Source organism: Pelodiscus sinensis, chromosome 1, assembly GCF_049634645.1.
Source record: "Pelodiscus sinensis isolate JC-2024 chromosome 1, ASM4963464v1, whole genome shotgun sequence".
Classification (NCBI taxonomy): Eukaryota; Metazoa; Chordata; order Testudines; family Trionychidae; genus Pelodiscus; species Pelodiscus sinensis.
Genome location: NC_134711.1, coordinates 109,228,325 through 109,252,281, shown reverse-complemented (window position 1 = coordinate 109,252,281; position 23,957 = coordinate 109,228,325). Strand labels below are relative to the sequence as shown.

Genomic DNA, 23,957 nt, shown 5'->3' with positions numbered 1-23,957 from the left:
GTGAGTACATTGTATTGGTGTAATGAACTGGAGACTTTTAAATGTTATTTCTGCTGCTTGTTCTTGTAAAAGGAGACAGTCATATTTGATCAAACAAAAAAAGCCAGAATGTTCTCATTAAAAGAAATTGGCTCAGCCAATAAAATGTTAAGTATTCTTTCCCATTATTGAAAATGTGTTTTAATAAGAGTTTTTAGACAACTTCTCCTGGATCCTGTACTGAAATAAAATACAAACTCTTATTCAGAGATTCAAACCCACATGACTATGTTTATTATATTGTCTGCTATTATTAAAATCCTGATGCCCCAAATCTATAGCAAGATGACCTCACTGTAAGGTGAAATGGCACATGAGCTTTTGTTTAACCACACCCTTTTGTGATATGTAAACAATGAGCCACATTCTGGCTGAGAACTACACATATGCATGTGCCCAAAAGTCTTGAAATTCTTTTAGACATTTTTATTTGTGAACTAGGCTGTAGCCCATGATTTAGGATATTTATATTAGGAAGCTGGAATATACTTTAGCAAGCAGTGTAGATTTGAACTAGTTATAATTACTTCTTCACAGCACATAAATAAGCAATTCAACTTGTGAGAACGCCGGCTACCCTTGAGAGACAGCAGTTCCCTTCACTTTATGTTCAGAAAGGGGAACAGAAGGAAAGAAACCAGAGGAAGGAGTTAGATCTTCTTACACAGCAGAGCTAGCTTGCTACCTAACATTGACTGTGTTCTGCTTTAAGGAGAATTAATAAAGAAATCCAGTGATGCCTAAGCAGGCAGACCAGTTGGGTTCCTGTGAATTGCTGTACAAGGGAAACAAAAGGAACCAGAAGGCGGCAACCTAGTGCCTTCTATCCATAAAACACATTCTGAGAGATGTTTAAAGTGGGAAAGGGAAGTTAGCAAGTTTCTCGGAAATCTATTTTTATAAAGTTCTGTTAATTGTGACTTTCAAATTGTCTATATGATGTCACAATACTACAGCAATGGCTGTGTTATAAATGCATTCAAGGGAACAGAAAGATATAGTTAATATGTTGCATTCTTTTACTCTAATTTATGCCCCTAAATAGAAAGGATATAAGATTTTAAAATTCATCTTTCACTGAAACAAGTTTCAAAAAATTAACAGATCAGCTGATGTTTTATGTCAGCCATCTCCATAAGATTACAGGCTGTTATAGTTTTCTTCTCATAGCAAGAACATTTTGAGCTTATCTCCTGCTTGCTCCAAAGACCACACATCCATCCACCCCTGCAGGAGTCCCACCTTATTCAAGGGAATAAGATCTTCCAATACAGAAAACCCAAATAACATGTTGAGAGTCTAACAAATTCTTTTGGGATTGCAGTGGGAAATCTCAAAGCATCAGCTTCCCCTAATGATCAGTGGCAAGCAAGGTGCATGTTAAACATAAAACACGCACTTCATGAAGGACCCAACCAAAGAGCCCAGCAGCTTTTCACTTTCTTGGAATACAGGTTCAGAGGGGTAGCCGTGTAAGTGTGTATCTGCAAAAATAATGAGGCACCTATGAAACTAACAGATTTATTAGGGCATAAGCTTTCATAGGTAAAACCCACTTCATCAGATGAATTGGAGTAGAGTTTACAGAGGCATGGATATATATATATATATACACCCGTTAATCTCTAAGGGTATGTCTACATTACAAAGTTAGTTTGAACTAACATCCGTTAGTTTGAACTAACTTTCATAGGCGCTACACTAGCACTCCGTTAGTTCGAATTTAATTCAAACTAGCGGAGCGCTTAGTTCGAACTAGGAAAACCTCATTTTACGAGGATTAAGCCTAGTTCGAACTAGCTAGTTCAAATTAAGGTGTGTAGCCCCTTAATTCGAACTAGTGGGAGGCTAGCCCTCTCCAAGTTTCCCTGGTGGCCACTCTGGCCAACACCAGGGAAACTCGTCTGCCCCCCTCCCGGCCCCGGACCCCTTAAAGGGGCACGGGCTGGCTACGGTGCCCATGCCAGGTGCAAGCCTGCCAGCACCCAGCCAGCAGACCCTGCACCTGGCACGGATCGAGCCACCCACCCGATGCCCCCCAGCCCTCCCTCTCTTCCTGGGAGCTTGCCCGGGACCGCAAGAGACGGGCACCAGCCTGGGCTAGTGCAGACATCGTGGACCTCGTCCACGACCTCCGCACTAGGCACAGGAAAGTGGCCGTCTAGGGCAGGAGAGCTGCCAGCCTGGCCACCCAGGAACAGGTGTGCAAGAGAATCAAGGGGGTCCACTGAGACCCCCGACCCTGAGCCCTGAGCTTACAATGGCCTTCCTGGGTCAGACCAAAGGTCCATCTAGCCCAGTAGCCTGTCTGCCGACAGCGGCCAACCCTAGGGATCCTGGAGGGGATGGACCGAAGACAGTGACCAAGCCATTTGTCTCGTGCCGTCCCTCTCCAGCCTTCCACAAACTTTGGGCAGGGACACCACTCCTACCCCCTGGCTAATACCACTCCATGACTTGATCTAACTTCCCTTTAAACTCTGTTCTAGTTCTAGCCTTCACAGCCTCCTGCAGCAAGGAGTTCCACAGGTTGACTCTGTGCTTTGTGAAGAACAACTTTCTGTTACTAGTCTGAAGCCTGCTACCCATTCCTTTCCTTTGGTGTCCTCTAGTCCTTCTTTATGGGAACTAATGAAGAACTTTTCTGTATACACCTTCTCCACCCAACTCCTGCTTTTAGAGACCTCTATCCTGTTCCCCCTCCGTCTCCTCTTTTCTAAGCTGAAAAGTCCCAGTCTCTTTAGCCTCTCTTCATATGGGACCTGTTCCCAACCCCTGATCATTGTAGTTGCCCTCCCCTCTCCCAGCCTCTCTCTTCCCCTCTCCCACCTCCTTTTCCCAGTCTCCCCCAGTTTTGTTCAATAAAGACAGATTCCATTTTGGAAGACACGTTATCTTTATTTTGTACATCAAGAAGAGGGGCTAGGAAAGGGTAAGTGGAAGGAGGTGAGGGAGGAATGGGGCACGAGCCCCCGATGGGGAGGACTGGGCTGGCTCTGCGGGCTTCTGGGGGTGGAAGCTCTCCTGCAGACCCCCAATTACCCCCTCTCCCCAGATGACAGCCTGCGGCAAGTACAGCCGGGCTGATGGCCGAGTGCTGTGATGTGCCCAGTGTGGGTACTCCGGGCAATCCAAGCCAGCACTGCTTTGCAAGCGGGGCACCCCTGAGAACTGTCTGTCCGGGGTGGGGGTCGGGACCCTTTAAGCACAGCCCTCGGCTAGCCTGAGACAGCATCTCCACGCTCTAAGTCCTCCTCTGATGCCCTGCCGGCACTGCTTCCAGCCATCCTTAAGCCCGGTTCAGGGTCCACTTAATGTGGACATGCTAGTTCGAATTAACGTTGTAGTGTAGACATACCCTAAAGCACCACAGATCTCCTGGTTTTTTTTTTTTTTTTTGGAACATAGGGTCCATCCTGAACTGCAGCCACATCAGATAGCAGATGTACCAACATCCTCCATATGTGGGGACTGAGGCACAATCCTATTTGGGGCTGCAGAAACAAACTTCAAACTATGGAATGCCTTGTCAACCCATGTTCTCAGTGATCATATGCTGGAAATCTTTGCCATTCACCTCAGGCAATTAGCTGAACCACCAACATAGACCTGGACATCTCATACTGCTGGGGTTTTATGCCATACGAAAGATGACTGAAGACCACACAACTAGACACCAGTGGATAATTTACCAGTGGATAAATTAAATAATAATTAGGCTGCAGTTGCAGTATGTTACAAAGAAGACAGAAGTGAACTAGAGCCAGAAATGGAATTCTTCATACGCCTACAAGACAGTGCAGAAAAATATCAAATTTAGGGCAAAATATAGTAAAATGCCTAGATCTTTTCTAGATCAACAGTTGGTAATATGGCAGACAAATAGTTTCTTAAGCTTTGGTGAACTGGTGCACTATTAGTATGGGACAAGAAGTTTCCATTCTCTTATTAATGATACTCTGGATTACACACTTAATTATCAAATTGTTTTCATATGCAGTTTTTTTCCTTTGTCTCCTTTTCCATCTCTCTATCCTAAGCCTAAGGCATACTGAAAAGAAGAAAAACTGGAAAGTTGCTCCAATTATTTTTAAAATAAAGCTATTCTTTAATACATACTGATTGGAGAAGATTAGAAAAGATCTGTTTTGCAGCAGAAGCAAACTGAAACTGACCCATTACTACTGTGTTCTGACCATGCTGGCTGGATCCTATTGTCACAAAAGTAAACAGTTTTTCTTTCTGCTGAACTTTGCTGTAAGCTGAAGGTCACTGTTATTGGAAGTGTTATTTTCACACTGCAAGTTAGAATTAAATATTTAAATGTTCACAACTTCCCCCCTAGAAAAAAAACCTCACTATGTCTAGTTTACTATTAGCAGGTTTTGCTGTATGCTTGTTATTAAGAACCAAATGTTGACTTCCCCCTCCCCAGAATAAGGAGGCAGAGATATAGCAATATCAGGGATTAACAGCTCACAAATCCACCCATCTTTACTACTCCTTTAGAATTTGTGCTGCCGCCCTTTCCAGCGGCTAGTCACAGAGAAGTTCCTGGCATCCTCTCCTCTCTGTCCAATGCCTCTCTTCTAGGGCTTAGTATACTTTAGCCTAACGCAATACTATTAATACAGACAAAAACTTTAACACATCAGCTTAGATATTAAATTCTTTAGGGCAGAGATTTTTATTTCTGTAAAGTTACAAATTCATGGCACTGTAGCACCATGGCCACCACTCACCTCGGATTTTCCTTCATGAGGGCCCTTCAATAACTTGCTATTTAAAGGTAATTCAAAGAATCCTCACAAGAGAGTCTATTTATTTAGTCTTCTGATACACAGCAGCCCTACAGGCCTCAACCCTAGTTCAGTCTCTCTCGCTACACAGTCCAAAAAAAAATCACATAAAGTCTTTGAAAAATAGAAGACAAGCTCTCACAGTCTCAGTTTCACAGTCTGCTTCCTAGCACCTCCTCTCCTGCCTGGAATCTGTGCTTCTCCCCATCTTCTGAGGTTGTGCCGTCCTCAGGACTTTGTAGAGTGACTACTCCCTGCCCTATCTGCAGGGATAGCTACATTTTCTTAGGCCTTATCCAACTTTCTGGCAGGCTAGCTCTGCTCCCCTATCAACCACACCACTGGTTGCATTGGAATCCCCTGTTGCCCCTCAGGTGGGACTCAACCTGTAATCAGGGCTGACTTAGCCAGAAGCTATCCTGCCCACAAGTAACCCTACCCACCCATGAACTATATCAATTATTAAATATCAATCAAGGTTGTGAATTTTAAATGAAGTCAAAATATAGAAGTTAAGATTAGTCTACCAGTGGGAATTAGTTATATTGCACACACTATATATTACATTATACATTTTACAGTGAAATTACCCAAAATAGAGCATAGCAATCACCATTGAAATCATTACAATTGCTGTCTGAAAGTAATCTATATTTTACGGATCCTACCAATGCCAACAATTTAGCAATTTAAATGATGAATACTGTATATTCAATGGGGCCAAGTTAATTTTAACATGCAAATTGTAATTTTTGTATTTCCTGACTTCATTTGATTTACCACATTAAGGTTGTATTGATGTAAAAAAATGAAATGTGGTTGCAGCATTTCTTCCGCCCTCTCCTTCTCTCCCTCGCTCTGTAACCTCTAGCATTCTACTAGCTATGCAAAAACCCATGCCCTGGAACAACCAGCTTGTATTATAGTGTTGTCTCACAATTCCTTGGGTTTTAAATTTCAGTCTGTAGCTACATGAAAAGCTTTGCTTCAGCAGTTCTTTATACTGAGAACTAGCTACAGACAAGTTCAATATCTCAAAATTAACTAGTTTGACTCTTATATGTAAAAGCATGGCCTCATCTGCAATCCTTACTTAGACTAAAGTCTCCATTGACATTACTGGTGAGTTTTGCCCAAGGACTGTGGGACTGGATACAAAATAGTCTTCATATTTAAAATAAATAAGTAAAATAGACACATCACACTTAAAAATAACAGAAAGGAATTAACTCAGGTATTTTTACAATTAACCTTTGAGCTGACACAAAGCATTGGAAAGTTTCCTCTCAAAAGGAGAACTGGGAAATTCATAAGTGAAAACAAAGGGTTTTTTATTAAACCTGACTTGCAACTTGCACTTTGTTTTTTCTACAGCAAGAGTGATACTGTACACATGATCCTTTAAACATCACATTAAGCTGAAACTCGGGATGCCAACACGGGTAGTAGATTCAAATAATTTTTTATGGCAAATTTGTTTTGAGTATCAGAACACACACAAAAACAGAATATTTGAGATTGTTCTCTGCAAAATGTGAGACTAAACATTAAAAAAAATAAACGTACAATTATTCAAGTTTTTTTTTAATTGGGAGTAGGCCCCTTTGTTTTGTTCTCTTCAACAGATCCTCTTTATGCTGCACACCATTAATGGAAAAAACAGAATCCAATAAGAAACAATGGAGGCTCCAGCGACAATCATTTTAAAAAATAAGTCAGTGTTGCTGAAGGGATCTTCATGAGCTACATGTAATTAAGACAAATCTTTTAACTGTGAAAATTACATATTGACTGTTCATGGTAAATGTTCATAACTTTGCTAACACTATTTAGATTGTAAGCTCTGTGGCGCATGGACTGCCTTTCTGTTCTTTTAATAGTACAGCACCTAGCATAATGCACACCTGGTCCATGACAGGTGCTCCCATAACAAAAACATTACCTATCATCAGGCCCGCTGACAGGAGGGACAAGAGGTGCAGTTGCCCCAGGGCCCAGTGATTCAAAGGCGCCAAGAGCACCTGGCTGCTGCATCCTGCAATGCTACATTGCATGTCCCAGGTGGCTGAGGGCTGAGGGGAGAGGGGAGAGTCATGACACATTACAGGCAACATGGAGGGCTGACTGCCCCAGCCCGGCTCCTTCCGGGAACATGAAGCTAGGCTCCCCACACACTTTGCCCAAGGGCCTGTCAAGGCTGTTGGCTCCCCCAACTATCAGCATGAACCTTGAGAAGAATCGTCCCCTTAAAAATCACCGCAAAAGTCACCTTCTGTTCATCTATTTCCTGCCTCCCACATGTGTGTTGGGATATATTGGATCCACAGCACCATGTTTCCTCCCAATCCCTAGACCTGTGCAGACCCTAGGTGCTGTTAGACGGATCTAGGAATGGAGAGAAGGGGAACCAGAGAACATTCACGAAAATTCCTCCAGACTCCTTAAGCCCTGTGGAGTATCAACTCACAAAAAAGATAAACAAGTATTCCTTTCTACACCGAATCCCCTTACAAATGGGGAATGTCCTGAGCAAGACTTCATGACACTATGAGTCCACTGAAGAAAGGAGGCCCATGAACTGATGCATATGCACAATACCTCAGTGCAGTCGTCTCTGTCTCACAGGAAATACCCAAAAATCTGATCAAGATTTGATCATTAATCTCCATGATTCTTTCAAAGGATACAACTTAGCAACCACATGAAAGAATTTGGAGGATCTGCATGGAGGTATTGGAGAACTCAGTTTGGCCCTTATGGTCAAACATATACTCAGAGCCAGGGAATCATAAAATGACAAGATTATTTCAGCATCATCTGTCTGCATTATAGTATTTACTTTCTTCTAGTAGGAGCAGGAGGGATAGGATATCCAAAAAATGACAGATCAAACATATAAGACATGCTCTGAGATATAGTCACGATAATGAAATGCATCCTAGAATACTCAAGGAGCTGATAGGGGAGATATCTGAGCCTCTAGCTATCATCTTTGGAAAATCATGGGAGACAGGGGAGATTCCAGAAGACTGGAAAAGGGCAAATATAGTGCCCATTTACAAAAAGGGAAATAAGAACAACCGAGGAAACTACAGACCAGTTAGTTTAACTTCTGTGCCAGAGAAGATAATGAAGCAAGTAATTGAGGAAATCATCTGTAAACACTTGGAAGGTGGCAAGGTGATAGGGAACAGCCAGCATGGATTTGTAAAGAATAAATCATGTCAAACCAATCTGATAGCTTTCTTTGATAGGATAACGAGTCTTGTGAATAAGGGAGAAGCGGTGGATGTGGTATACCTAGACTTTAGTAAGGCGTTTGATACGGTCTCACATGATATTCTTATCAATAAACTAGGCAAATACAACTTAGATGGGGCTACTATAAGGTGGGTGCATAACTGGCTGGATAACCGTACTCAGAGAGTAGTTATTAATTGTTCACAATCCCGCTGGAAAGGTATAATAAGTGGGGTTTCGCAGGGGTCTGTTTTGGGAACGGTTCTGTTCAATTTCTTCATTAACGATTTAGATATTGGCATAGAAAGAACGCTTATTAAGTTTGCAGATGATAACAAGCTGGGAGGGGTTGCAACTGCTCTGGAAGATAGGGTCAAAATTCAAAATGATCTGGACAAATTGGAGAAATGGTCTGAGGTAAGCAGGATGAAGTTTAATAAAGACAAATGCAAAGTGCTCCACTTAGGAAGGAATAATCAGTTTCACACATACAGAATGGGAAGCGACTGTTTAGGAAGGAATACGGCAGAAAGGGATCTTGGGGTTATAGTGGACAAGCTGAATACGAGTCAGCAGTGTGATGCTGTTGCAAAAAAAGCAAACATGATTCTGGGATGCATTAACAGGTGTGTTGTGAGCAAAACAAGAGAAGTCATTCTTCCGCTCTACTCTGCACTGGTTAGGCCTCAGTCGGAGTATTGAGTCCAGTTCTGGGCACCACATTTCAAGAAAGATGTGGAAAAATTGGAGAGGGTCCAGAGAAGAGCAACAAGAATGATTAAAGGTCTAGAGAACATGACCTATGAAGGAAGGCTGAAAGAACTGGGTTTGTTTAGTTTAGAAAAGAGAAGACTGAGGGGGGACATGATAGCCGTTTTCAGGTATCTAAAAGGGTGTCATAAGGAGAAGGGAGAAAACTTGTTCATCTTGGTCTCTGAGGATACAACAAGAAGCAATGGGCTTAAACTGCAGCAAGGGAGGTTTAGGCTGGACATTAGGAAAAAGTTCCTAACTGTCAGGCTAGTCAAACACTGGAATAAATTGCCCAGGGAGGTTGTGGAATCCCCATCCCTGGAGATATTTAAGAGTAGGTTAGATAAATGTCTATCAGGGATGGTCTAGACAGTATTTGGTCCTGCCATGAGGGCAGGGGACTGGACTCGATGACCTCTCGAGGGCCCTTCTAGTCCTAGTATTCTATGAGTCTATAATTTAAGCTACTTTTATGGAATTGTGTCTGACACACAAAAGTTTATTTTGCCAGATAGTTTTGTTTGTACCTAATTATTAGACACATATATCTTTTTAAATAAGTAAACAGAGATTAGTATCACTGAAGTGCTACTGCATATATAGGAACATAAAGAGCAATAATATCTGTCATTACAGACATGGTCTCTCTCATAGTCAACATATTCTATTTCAAAATTGAACGGCCAAACTAAAACAATTGAGCAGTGTTGGAAAGAGTTTCAATTGACCTCAGGAGTTTTTGTTAACTATTTCAGGTGATATGTCCTTTAAAGATTGCATTTATCTTCATAACCATGTTCTGAATTAGCACAATTCAGATTAACTATTTACTAAGGGCATAATCTAGTAAATTACAATAAAGGAATTATAGTCTAACAGGCTAATGTACTTTAAGTGGCTCAATCTGCAATAGTGCAAATGCTGGATTCCTCTTCTAACCCCTTTCAGTAAGCAGAATGAAGATGACCAATCACCATCAAGGATTTTCCTACTCCCTATGGTTTATTCCTTTGTTTCTCCAATTTGACTAATTCCATTTTGAAAAATCTGGTAGCCTGTTTTACCTCTCTCACCAAGTCAATGAGTACCCTTATCAAAGCTTGATTTGAAAAGCCCAATAGGATGGGAATCAGCAGGGCCCCCACAGGTCCGTAAAATGCAAATTAGCTTATTTGCCTTTCTGTGCTGTGGCTGTGACAATTCACTAAAGGTGCAGCTACACAGTGGTGCTAGCTCAAAATAAGCTATGCAATTTGAGCTACACAAATTGTCTATACAGCACTAATTTCTAAATAGACCGCTATTCTGACAAGTCCCTCAATCCTCATGGAACGAGGTTTATCAGGACATCATGAATAGTAAGTTTATATTATTTTGATTGCATTTCGTGCTGTTAAGACACAGAAAACGTATCCTGGGACGTATCCCGAAATAGCGCCGCTGTCTAGTCGTACCCTAACTGGCTACAGTATACCAGTACCCTATTTTAAAAACAACACTCAGCAGCTCATGAAGGAGAACAAAGAACACCAGCTTTAGGATTATGCAGCGGTAGGAGAGGAAGCACATTACACAATAAATCTGCTGAACATTATGCCTATTAAAAAATGTTCAGGTAGTTGCATTTAAGTAAGACCATTCTCCCAACACAAGGCAAGTTTGTGAAGGGAAAAGGTTAATAATATGACAGTAACAGCAGGAAAGTGATGGGAGTCTACATGATTCTACAAATCATTCTACAAATACATTAGACATATGAGGAAGACCAAGGACAAGGTAGGCCTGATACTCAGTGAGGGGAAAAAACAACAACAGAAAATGTGGAAATGGCAGAAATGTTAAATGATTTTATTGTTTCAGTTTTCACCAACAGGAATAGTAGAGATTGGATATCAAACAGAGAATGCCAGAGAAAATGAAGTAGGAACAGATGTTAAATAGAGAAAGAACAGTTAAAAAATGTTTAGAGAAGTTAGATGTCTTCAAGTCACCAGAGCCTGATGAAATACATTCTGGAATACCCAAAGAGCTGAATGAGGAGAGATTTAAGCCATTCATAATTATCTTCAAAAACTAATGGAAGACAGAAGAGATTCCAGAGGACTAGGAAAGGGCAAATATTCTTTCAATCTATAGAAAGGAAAATAAGGACAACAGAGGGAATTGCAGAACAATCAGCTTAACTTCAGTACCTGGAAAGATAGTGGAGCAAATAATTAAGCAATTTGAAACATCTAGAAAATAATAAGGTGATAAGTAACAGCATGGACATGTCAAGAAAAAAAATTGTGTCAAATCAACCTGACAGCTTTTTTGACAAGATAACAAGACTTGTGAAGAGGGGAGAAGTGGTAAATGTGGTATATATCTTGACTTTAAAAAGGCTTTTAAATACGTCTCGCATAAACAAACTAGGGAAATGTTACTTAGATGAAGCTACTATATCAGAGGTGGTCAAGAGAGCCTCTGCAGGCCGAATCCAAGATGGAGAACACCATTTCTTTTTTTAATCATGGCCTACTACAGAAGCTGTGAAAATTCAAGAGGGGAAAAGTAGCCATAGCTACCTAAAGTTCCTATTGCTAAGAAGAGTCCTTGCATTCATCCCAAATAAGCCTCATGAAGTATTCAAAGAAACCTGAGAACACCAATTATATGTGTATTTGAGGGAATAATTACAGCACCTTTCAAATAAAACTACACTTCTGCTGAAAAAATGCAATCCTCAAAAGAAGAAACTGGATCAAATAAGCATTTCTAATACAAATGACAAATGAGCAAACTAATATTTGCCATTTTTAGCAATTATTCTTGTAATGCTATATTAAATCAGTATCTATTACTTTGAAGCATTTCTAGTGTGCCTATCAACATAGGATGTATGTATTAATATGTGCTGTATATGAACCACACATTATGAACACAGTATATTCCATGTACTTCCTGGTACAAACTCCAAGCACAAATATTCATATATAGATTAACAGAGAACTTGCTTGCTTACATGTATTTTTTCACATCCTTCAGCTAAATCAACTATTCAAAATCAGGAGTGAGCACTCAGGGATACATATCTGGGATAACTCCTTTCATTTCAGTGGAGACCAGGGATTCATGTGGCTTGTTCTAGGATCAAATCTATATTTGATAGACCCCAGGTCCACAAACTAGTGAATGGAATATATTATTCATCTGCATGGACTTCCTTCCCCTGCCCCCATCAGTGATTTTATAATATGGATAATATTCTTCATTTAATAAGTAATCAAAATATAATTTATTATCAGCTGCCAATAAGTAAAAATAGTCTTTGTTTTATTAAATGGTCTCAGAACACTACATATGAAAGAACACAAGATTGAAATAGAGTATACAAAATGAAAGACAACTTGTACCTGTGTGTACATGTGTACATGTGTGCATGGCAAAACAGCAGCTTTTCCTGGCCAGCCTCTGCAAAGGAAAAGGCTCACTAGAATTTGATTTTTCAACTGAGGCATGTCACAAACAAAAGGCCAACTTGTAACATTCCTCTTCCTTCACAGAAAGCCATGCCACAAAAATCCTGCAATCCTAACAGAACTGCATAATAAATACTTTTTCGTTGAATTGTTCTGATATGGAAATTTGGCACATTCCTTTCACAAAGGCTATTTGAAGCAGGGACAAATGTTTATCTGCAGGTGATATGTGTTTTCTAAATAGTTTAGAGCCTGCAAGTTCGCTGGTTTCTTCAGCTGACAATGCTATTCACAGTTACTATAATCTCTGTGTCATACTCAATCAAGAAATGGAAGCCAGTTTTCAGTGGCATAGGACAAATAATGAATAAAGAACATAAAATGAAGATAGTTGCATGGGCCAACTTGTGGGTTAAACACTGCACATATTTAAATTCACACACTTTAAGGTAAATAGGAACCATCAGACGATCATCTAGTCTGATCTCCTGCACATTGCAGGCCACAGAACCTCACTGAGGGCATATCTACACTACGGAGAAGATCGACCCTCTGGAGGCCAATCTTCTAGCACTCGATTTAGGGATCTAATGTAGACAGACCCCCAGTCAAGCACTGAGGGCAGTACCCACCAGTATCCTGTACTACTCATTCTGCAAGGAGTAAAGGAAGCCGACGGGTAGACCAGGCCCGGCTCCTGTAACAGACCCCTAAGCTCTGACTGAGTTATTGAATTCCTCAAATCATGATTTAAAGACTTCAAGCTACAGAGAACCCACTATTTACACTAGTTCAAACCTGCAAGTTACCTGTGCCCCATGCTACAAGAGAAGGTTAAAAAAATCTCCAGGATCTCTGCCAATCTGACCTGGGAGAAAATTTCTTCCCAATACCAAATATGGCAATCTGTTGGACCCTGAATATGTGGGCAAGACCCAGCAGATAGACATCTGGGAAAGAATTATCTGCTGCAATTTAGATTATATATTTGCTGTTCGCAATTGCAGATCAACTACTTGCCATCGTAAGCAGCCTCATCTTACCATACCTCCATAAATATATCAAGCTCAGTCTTGAAGCCATTTAGGTTTTTTGTTCCCACTGTTCCCCTTGGAAGCCTGTTCAAGAACTTCACTGCTCTGATCATTAGAAACTTCTGTCTAATGTCAAGCCTAATGTTAGCCCAGTTTATAGCCATTTGTTCTTGTGTCCACTTTGGCATTTAACCTAAATAACTTCTCTCTCGCTGATATATTTATACCTCTGGGCTGCGCCTAGACTGGCAAGTTTTTCCGCAAAAACTTGCCAGCTGCCTACAGCAGTTTGAATTTCCTCAAGAACACTGACGATCTCATGTAAGATTGTCAGTGTTCTTGCGGAAATACTATGCTGCTCCCATTCAGGCAGAAGCCCTCTTGAGCAAATGCTTTTGCGCATGACGGTCAGTGTAGACAAAGAGGTATTGTTTTGCGCAAAAAAGCCCCAATTGCAAAAATGGCGATTGGGGCTTTCTTGCGCAAAACCGCGTCTAGATTGGCACGGACGCTTTTCTGCAAAAAGTGCTTTTGCAGAAAAGTGTCCATGCCAATCTAGTTGCTCTTTTCCGCAAATGCTTTTAATGGAAAAACTTTTCCGTTAAAAGCATTTGCGGAAAACCATGCCAGTCTAGACGTAGCCCTGATATATTTATAAAGAACAGACATATCTCCCCTCCCCCTTCTTTTGGTTAGGCTACATAAGCCAGCCTTTGAGTGGCTTCTCATAAGGTAAATTTTCCATTTCTCCCAGTAGCCCTTCTCTGTGCCTGTTCCAGTTTGAATTCATCTTTCTAACAGGGAGACCAGAACTGCACATGATATTCCAGATGAGGTTTCAATAGTGCCTTTTATAATGGCATGAACACTTCTCTGTCTACTCAGCTCAGTCATCCAGCAATACACCCAGGTCTTTCTCTTCTTCTGTCACTTCTAATGGACATGTTCCCACCTTATAGCAAAAATTCTTGTTGTTAATCCCAAAGTGCATGACCATGCACTTTGCACTATTAAATTTCATCCCATTTCTATTACCCCAGTTTTCAAAATAGTCCATCTCCTTTATGATATTCCAGTCCTCCGCCGCATTGGCAATACCTCCTAATTGTGTGTCATCCACAGATTTTATTAGCACACTCCCCTTTTTTGTGTCAAGGTCATTAATAAACAAGTTAAATAAGAGTGATCCCAAGACTAATCCCTGAGGGCCTCCACTAGTAACACTCCTGTAGCCTGACAGTTCATCTTTCAGTCGAACTCATTGTAGTCTCACCTTTAACCAGTTCTTTATCCATCTTTTAATTCTCCTATTAATCCCCATCAGCTCCAAATTAACTACTAATTGCCCATATGGAACTATCAAATTCCTTACATCTACAGTATTTCCTTTATTTAAAAAAGTCAGAAGGAGATCAAATTGCTCTGGAGGACCTCATGGTTCTTCTATGAGGTCCTCATTTTCCAGAGATCTGGAAACCCCATCAACAGTCAGTTGTACACAGAGGTCTGCCCTGACCAACTAAACAATGTATGGTACAAGTTATTTTGGCTTTAGTGAGTGAGACCATGGCTTTACACTAGAAATGTTTAAATGAGTGTAATTTGCTAACTGTGTAACCGCTGAAAATTTCCGCAGTTACATGTGAGGGGGAAGCCAGCTCCTTGGGAGCTGGTGCGCCCTGGGAGCCAGCTTTTAAGCCGTGCACCAGAGAAAAGCTGGATGAGGCCTGAGCTGAACCTTGTCCTTATAGAATAAGTGTAAGGGGACATTGATGTTAAGGCCTTAAGCGGAGACATTTCTGCATTGAGGGGAGCAGCAGCTACTGGTCACTGAGGTCTGGTGAGCATGATGGGACCAGACTGAACTGCCTCACTTGAGCAGAAGTCAACCTAGCTCTACCTACGGAACCGGTGTGGTGGCCCAACTACAGTCTCACAGTCTCCTTGGGCTTGGCCAGGAGAGAATAGTCTCTCTCTGGCTTTTCTTTTTTTTCCCCCGAAATACCAATGAGTGAGACCCGTTTCTGCCCCCTGTTTGGCCATGTGAGGAGCCATGCCAGTGCCAAGTATTTCAGCGAGAGCTTTTCTTGGCACCAAGCAGGGTGGAGAGCTGCCTCCATAAGAAATACTACTGTTCTCTTACTTTAATAGTTCTGGGACAGAACTCACAGCAAATTTTACAATGATCTCTTGATTACCATCTCCTAAGCACTGTTAACAGGATGAATGAGGATCATTCTTAGGCATGTGCTTCACACAGACCACACATTTCTTAAACCCCATGGACCACATCTACCACAGAAGAGGGGGGAATCCTCGTAACATTAACTGTATATTTACTAGAGATGAACTATATACAGAGACAAAAATAGTCATTCTTGCTAAAGCAAGGGCTATGGGATGTTCCAGCCAGTTGTCATGGGCTGTAAGAAAGAACGGAGGGTGCGGTAGGTCGGCAGAGCTCTATATTGAGCACCAATGAGGCACGACTCTAGGGGGCACCCAGGCTGACCCGTCGGACGCTGCTATGGGAAAAATCTTCCAGCTATTGTGCATGTATGTGCATAGATGCCTGACTGGAATAGACATGAACAAGCACTCAAACTAAAAATCTTTGTGCCTCACTCCCATTTGGCAGATATAGATCCCTTGGACTCCCAGCAGCCCCAGGACCAGTCACTCTGGCATGGAGCCAGTTTATCCAGTTAGCTGGGGCTTATACACACTTTTCAACCACATAAACAGTACTGACAATTTAACCCTAACAGAAAATATGGGTAGACTTAAATTATATGCTATATTTTCTTCCAAATCTTTTCAAGTGTATTTCATTTTACTTATGTTAGCAACTGAATTCAGAGCTTGAGGCTTTCCTTATAATAGATGATGACATTATTAACACATAAAGCAGCAATTGCTGCATTTCCTTAAGTGTCGGGATGCATCAACTCCTGTAGGAAAACCCCAGTAAAATAAGTCAGGCCTACATTTTCAGAAGAGAATTGTGATTTTGAGTCCTCCAATTTTTGGGTGCAAAACAGTTGACATCTTATAGCGGCCTGATATTCAGAAGTTGGTGTTCAGCACTTTCTGACAAGTAGGCCTCTTTTAAGGTGTCAAGGTGGGCCCTCAAAAGCACAAAAACCTGAAGATATAAACCTCACATTTTATATGTAAATAATATTTTGTAATGTTAAGGTTACATAGCTAATATCCTAATGAATTAAGGAGAAACTATATTCTGAAATAATCAGTTTAAAAGGAAAGTGAGTTAAAAGTACTTGCAAATACTAAACCAAACTTTAAATTTCTGTTAATCTTGTTATTTTTGCAGGCACAATTTCCTGTTTAAGTATTCGTCTCTCCTCTCTTGCTATGAAAAAGATCCTCATAAGAAAACTAAGTACAGTAAAACTCCAATAGTCTGGCATCCAATAGTCTGGCACTCCTGATAGTCCGGCATCAAAATGGCAAGAGTCTAGTGAGTGAGCTTCGGCAAAAAATGAGTCACAAGGTAACAGCGGCAGCAGCTGAACTGAGCAAAAAGGGTAAAAAAGGCTTAAAAAAGCTAAAACATTACAGTATACTGTATATAGTATGTACAATAAAAAGGGTTAAGAACACTTCGTATACAGTATATAATGTATACAGTATATATATAACCATTTTATAGTACCTCCTGATAGTCCGGCATATCTGATAGTCCGGCATATTTGATAATCCGGCACTACCTAGGTCCCATAGGTTCCGGATTATCGGTAGTCTATTGTATACAGGGAAAATAGTGACACTGACTATACACAAAGTTCCATCAAATGCACAAACTAACCAAATGATAAAAGACATCTTTTTTCTAACCCCATTCCGTTTTAGGAATCTTATTTTTTTACTTAATTGTATAGAAGGTAAAAATATTCAGACAGATAAGTGCATTTGACAGTGTTCCCGTAACATCTTAGATGAAGAAAGAACAAATGGATTAGCAGGCTCTGAACTGGAAGAAAGAAAGAGGACAGATTTTGCCCCAGTGGCTTCATCTCACTTTCTCTCAACCTCACAAAAACACCTCCATAGGTGCTTTTGTGGGATATGACCTTTACAAGTTGGAAGGGGGCAAAGAGAATTCAGTGTTTCTGGAATTGCCCCTTCGCTGAACCTGCAGAAATTTAGTAAGTGAAATTATATTGACTGATACATCAGAATAAAACCCCTCAGCTTGAGTCTTAATTTCAAGAGAGAAAATATATTTTTTTTCCCCTTACAAATTAAGTATATTTGATCTGGAATCATTGAGAACTGTATTTTTATAGAGGCACTGTTCACAGTAAAATGTCACTTTATTAAATTATTTGGATATTTTTAAAGCATTTAAGTTTACCTTTAACATGCCCACATTTCTCTGGCATACTTTTGTATTTCTGGTATCCGCTTGGAACGTGTTCAAAGTCACAAAACTGAGCATGTGTAATATCCAGATGCAAAACCAGACACTGACACTGGGCTGCAAATTTCTGCCCTAAATTAGGCACTTGAATGAGAAGGTTGCATCTGCAGTACAGAAATAAAAAAAGTACAGGCAGAACTATCTGCTAGCATGAGCCATGTCCAATGATAAGAAGAGGTGGGAGATGTTAAGGAGGATCCCTCATAAGCAATGTTATGAATTAAAAAACCATATTGTCTGGTTTGCATCTTAAGTTGAGAGCTAGAATGCATAACCCTGAAACAGTTCTTATGTCACTAGCTATCTATACAAACATTGTTAACCAACCACTCTGACCTTTTCCATAGTGGGTGCAGACAAATGCATGAGACAGTCTTTATAGATTCTTTCTAAAAATATAAATTTCTGTTTATACAAAAGTAGATCCACTGATCATTACTGAATACACATTCAAAATCCCAAATCAACCAAAAAACATGGCAACAATAGTTACAAAGCAGCACTGTAGAACTCTCCATTAAAAGTTAATGGGTAAGTGCTAAGTGAACGCTATTTAAGCAGTATTGCTAATCATTGATCAAGTCCTAGCACTTTTAACAGGCCTCAACTCACACTGAAGTCATTGGAAGTTGAAGCTTATCAGCACCTCTAGATATTATATTATTATTTATTATTTATTAATTATTATTATTATTATTATACTATGTAAGCTGGAAGGAAACTCAAGAGGTCATCTAATTCCTAATGGGACAGGAATAAGTATAACTAGACCATTCCTGACATGTGTTTGTCCAACCTATTCCTAAAAATTTTCAATGGGCTGTGAAATCTGGTTTCCTCTCATAAAATCTTTTTTGTGCTTTTGCCCTTACTATACAGATGTCATGGCAGAGACCAGCTTTTCTGAAATTGGTGATCCTGACCCAAAAGGGAGGAGTTTGGGGGAAGTCACAAGGTGGGTCACAGTATTGCCATTCTTACTTCCTTAGAGCTGGTCATCCAGAGAGTGGCAGCTGCTGACTGAGAGCCCCGCAAGCAGCAGCTCAGAAGTAAGAGTAGCAATACCATTCCATGTCATCCTTACTTCTGTGTTGCTGCTTGTGGTGGCTCTGCCGTGAGAGCTGGGCCCCTGGCCCGCTCTGCCACTCTCCAGCTGCCCAGCTCATCCCCACCAGCAGCAGCTTAGAAGTAAGGATAGCAGTACTTCAGAACTTTGTAATTCCTCTCCCAACTCTCTTTCGAGTCAAGATCCTCACAATTATAATACCATTACATTTCTGATTTAAATTGCTGAAATGATGGCATTACAAATTTTAAAATCCCATGACCATGAAATTGGCCAAAATATGCCATGAATTTGGTAGGACCTTATCTATAAATTTAGGTTGCAATTTAAAGGAAATTACTTCCAACTAGATCTCTCAAATGTCCCCTTTTATGATGCATCTAGGCCTCTAATGAAAAAAAACATTCTCATATAGATCAGTGTTTCTGAAAGTGTTCCACAGGAACACTTAGAGAAACACTTTAACTGGCCACCCCAGTGTGTTTACTTACCAGCACCGTGGCCACGGAGCCTCACCGGCTCCCAATGGCTCCGTTTTGCTCTTTGCAGCCAAGCAGAGGAGTAGGAAGCGGTGGCCCAGCCCACTAAATAAGTATTTATTCTGATCCATTTTAAATACATTTATTTCAGATTTTAAAATCCAGTCCTGCAGGGAATCTATTCAACAAGTCCCCATTAATGCCTGATCCCTAACTCTCTTCATAGGAGTAAATATTTTTTCAAGTGGCTAATGAAGTGGCAATTTTCAAGTGCTTAATTTGTGATCCCCTCTAAAGGGGCCTGATTTTCAGAAACTGCTAAGCACTTCCCCTGTGAAAAATCTGGCCCCTTTAAGGTATTAAATGGGTATCCAAAAATGGAGACATCTAAAATAACTAGTTCCTTCAGAAAGCCCTTAGTCTTAGCATTTAATGATTTCTCTGTTTCCTGCTGTTTGAACTAACATGAATTTCCATCTTACTTTTTTTGTTGTTTGGGTTTTCCTGTGTGTTTCATTTTTAACACAGAGAAAACCCAGTTATGACGGTTTATGCACTTGCTATATATGACCAATAATCTTCTGCTGTTACTACAGGATCTGTATAGTTTAAGCAACTCAACAGGTAATACCTGTATCCAGTCTGTTCCCCATTCTTATATCTTACTAGCAGATTTAACTGGGATTGCCCAGGTCCTTCAGAGCAGGGTGGTGGTGGTGTGTGGAGCCCAAGAGTCAGGGCAGGGCCTTTGGGATGTGTGTGTGGGGGGGAGTACAGGGAAGAGGTGTGAGAGTGAGAGTTGAAAGGGGGGTGAGGAGATGCTCAGGGCAGGGTGTCCCATCCAGCATGGGCCTTTTCTTTCCCCTGACAGCCCCTCCCTGGCCTCCAGAGGCCTCTTTTCTCCCCTCACTCCCTCCTCAGCCACGAGGAGCCTCTTTTCTCCCCCCAGCCCTTTCCCGGCTGCCAATGGCTCATTTTTTCCCTCTTCCTCACAAACACTGTGGCCAAGGGCTAGGTGGGGGAGGGTTTAAGGCAGGGGTACTGGCAGGAAAAATGGCAGAGACCCAGCCCTGTTGGCCACTCCCTTGGTGGTACGTCTGCCCCCAGTGAATACTGTGCAAGGTACCTCCCCATGAAGGCTCACTACCCACAGTGGCCATTCTCAAATCACCTTCCTCTAAACAGCACTTCCCCTCTTGCATGTAATGGAAAACAGACCTTTTCGTTGGGCTTTCAGTTTTCTTGGCTCAACCAAAGTCTGACCTTGCTTTAAGTAGAAGAAACTGCATATGACATGTGGTGGCTTTGGCTCTTATTAGGAGGAGTTCTTCAACAAACAGACTTGTAGATGGACACAGACTGACACACTCTAAAATATATTTGTGACTGTTGCAATCAACCTAAATAGGGCCTAGCAAGACAATACCTGATCAGTACTTATTACAACATTTGGTTTATACAATTTCTAACCTCTTGGTTTTTAGCATATGCTGTTATTTGGATAGCTAAAAGTAAACAGCGCCCATTTTGTCAAGCTCAATAGTTTTAAAAGTTTATTAGACAGAATTTCTGCTTACCATGAATAAGCTAGGAATTTCATTAGATATATTTTAAAACTTGAATTTGGAAATTAAATTTTGATTTTCAAGTGTATTTCATAGTGTATTCGTTCTGAAAAGTACTCTTTTAGACTTTTTGGGGGGGAGTGTAAAATATATTGTTTACCTTTAAATAATTTGGAGCTTATTGTTCCATTGATTTTTAAGTTGAACTGTCCATTTAAATCAATAAGCAGTTCTGCTTTACAACTCATGGAACAGTGTGACCCAGGAAAATCCTACAGCAAGATTTTATCTTGACAGACAAGCAAATAGTAGATGGGTTATTTTAATCCATTCATTGCTTTGTGGAGTCAAGGACCTTCCTGAATGCCCCAAATTTAAATAATAACCCAGACATCTAGATTTTGCACCTACAATTCTAATGTAGTTGAAAGTGATATAAAATTACATATAGTTTGCACTAGTTGACAATATGAGAGTCAACTCATCAAATCAACTCTACACCTATCTGTTTCAGTTGTCAACTTTCAAATAACTCTTGCTTCTTGCGAAAGGCACCAATTTTAAATCAAACCACAAAGATTCTGAGATTGCAAATGCAGAAGATATAGAATATTTAGTGATCCAGACTTCTGAGGCTGCAGATATACTGGTAGAACCTTGTTTAACCACAAAGGCTATCAGACCATTAGACATTAATTACATCCAAATTATAGATATTTGCATGCAGCTCTACAAGGAGAATTTGATCTTTTGAGTACTCCTGTTTTGAGTATTCTGCCAACTCAGCTTATTACAGACGTTTTCAACACTGAATTACGTAGACACCGCAAAGTGCATAAGAGATGGCATATCAGTCTTAACTTTCAAACTCCTGACATTTGTGTCAGTGTAATACCTTAAACTTACTTTAGTTTAAATATATTATGGGGTATATCCAGTTGAAAGAATGTGTTTTAACATGATCTTAACTAACACCTCCTTAATTTACTTAAACTCTATTGCCTACCATATGGATCATAGCAATGCTTCTATAGCTAAAATGCATTAAATTTGTTGATAACAACTAGGTAATAAGGCACATTCCAAACTCAGAATTATTATGGTCAAGAAAACATGAAGCAGAGAAAATGCAGCCAGTATCTGAGATAGATACTCAGGGAGATTTGCAGGGAGATTCAGATACTCTCTTAAGTTTACAAAAAGAGTATGTTTAACAAAATGTGACATGTAATAGGGACATCACATGAACAAAAGTAAAATATCATTTTTTAAAAGGGAGTATTCTGTAAAACTGGCCATGCTGACAAATGGAGAAGACATTTTTCCCTTCCTCCTTTGAAATAAACGATCTGAAATCTGATCAGTACCATAAATGTTCTTCCCTGTAATGCCTGTAAGGAAGAAATGTTGCCTTAATTACTCAGTTAGGCCATATTTACTTTATAATTATAGTGTCGTGTTCAGTCATTTTAAATTGTTTTTTCCAAAATACCCAAAGGCAGCCATCCACATCATGGATTGAAGAATTGAAAAACATCAGTTAAAGAAAAACAAAGCCATTTATAGAAGCATATTTTTAAAAGGAAAGGTCCTGTATCTTTTGGAAGTTCAAAACTACAGTCACCAGTTTGTATTTTCATGGAAACAATTAGGTGAGTTTTACCCACAGGATACAAGAGAGCTCCCACAGGACTAGTTATATTCTTGATCTCATCTTTGGATCTGGTGTGAAAATTTTAGGTCCACAGGTCATTCACAGTGGGGCTACGTCTACACTGGCCCCTTTTCCGGAAGGGGCATGTAAATTTCACTAGTCGTCGTAGGGAAATCCGCGGGGGATTTAAATATCCCCCGCGGCATTTAAATAAAAATGTCCGCCGCTTTTTTCCGGCTTTTAAAAAAGCCGGAAAAGAGCGTCTAGACTGGCCCCGATCCTCCGGAAAAAGTGCCCTTTTCCGGAGGCTCTTATTCCTACTTCAAAGTAAGAATAAGAGCCTCCGGAAAAGGGCACTTTTTCCGGAGGATCGGGGCCAGTCTAGACGCTCTTTTCCGGCTTTTTTAAAAGCCGGAAAAAAGCGGCGGACATTTTTATTTAAATGCCGCGGGGGATATTTAAATCCCCCGCGGATTTCCCTACTACGACTAGTGAAATTTACATGCCCCTTCCGGAAAAGGGGCCAGTGTAGACGTAGCCTGGGTGTTTGAGCTATTATTTTGCAGGTTTCAGTTTAGGGGCTAAATAGCTCCCCCACATCTCTACTAACCCATATTTATTTATATCCAGCTCAGGATTGAGCAGTCTTGTGGATTTTTTTCATTTCTTTATTGGTGCTGAGACATATTGGACTTCATTTTCTAGTCAAAGTGTCAATAAGGTCATTGATAACTAATCTCATTGTTTAAAGGTGCCTCAACTACATACAACTTTGTTGTATCCAAGTTGTTTCTTTGCCCAGACATCACTGGAGTTTAATGATGATGCCTTGGACAGAAAGCAAATGTGTCAGAGTAGATAGAAGATGACAGGAAAAGTCATCTGGCGTCCAATCACTTTCTGTTCAAAGGACTGTTTGGAGGTATACAACAGAGCTGTAATGAAACAAGAGATTTTGTATATCTCCATCCAACTACATTTTGAGAAACTGCCCAGCTGAGCTCTTTCTAGAAGCACTACATTTGGTTAATCCAAACTTGCCTTGCCTCCAACAGTAATTACTTCAAATGAATATTTCTGACAGATCTTCTTTTTACCTGCTCTGTTTGCAGGTAGTGGAATCCTGCAGGGAACTAACTCACAGATTTCTGCTGGCTTATGGCTGCAGGAGAGTATTGTTGACATTGCCTTGGTTATAATGGTGGTGAAAGTGATTTTTTTAAACAGAGCATGTGCAGGGTCTCCTCTGCAGAATCTTTGAGGAGAAAACATCCTTGAGGTCAAACCTAAAAAAAGCAGCTGGGACTTGAATTTGGTCTATTATTTTTATTATCTACTGTTAAGTATAAAAATCAAATTCCAGCAAGGGAATTTGACCTTTTGCAGTATGTAAGGATTGTGCCAAAATACAGTCTAAGAAAAC

The 23,957-nt window shown here is 40.5% G+C and overlaps 1 protein-coding gene across 17 annotated transcripts in view; it reads right to left on the bottom strand.

The window, feature by feature from the left end:
• CACNA1C (calcium voltage-gated channel subunit alpha1 C) overlaps positions 1–23,957 on the bottom strand; it is a 696,460-nt gene that overhangs the window by 595,600 nt on the left and 76,903 nt on the right. The window contains exon 1 of one of the 17 annotated variants that reach the window (XM_075896596.1): positions 4,981–5,188. The exons of 15 other annotated variants lie outside the window; for them this stretch is intronic. The gene's annotated coding sequence lies outside the window, so the exon portion shown is untranslated. One more of the 17 variants, XM_075896587.1, reaches the window with a different exon arrangement.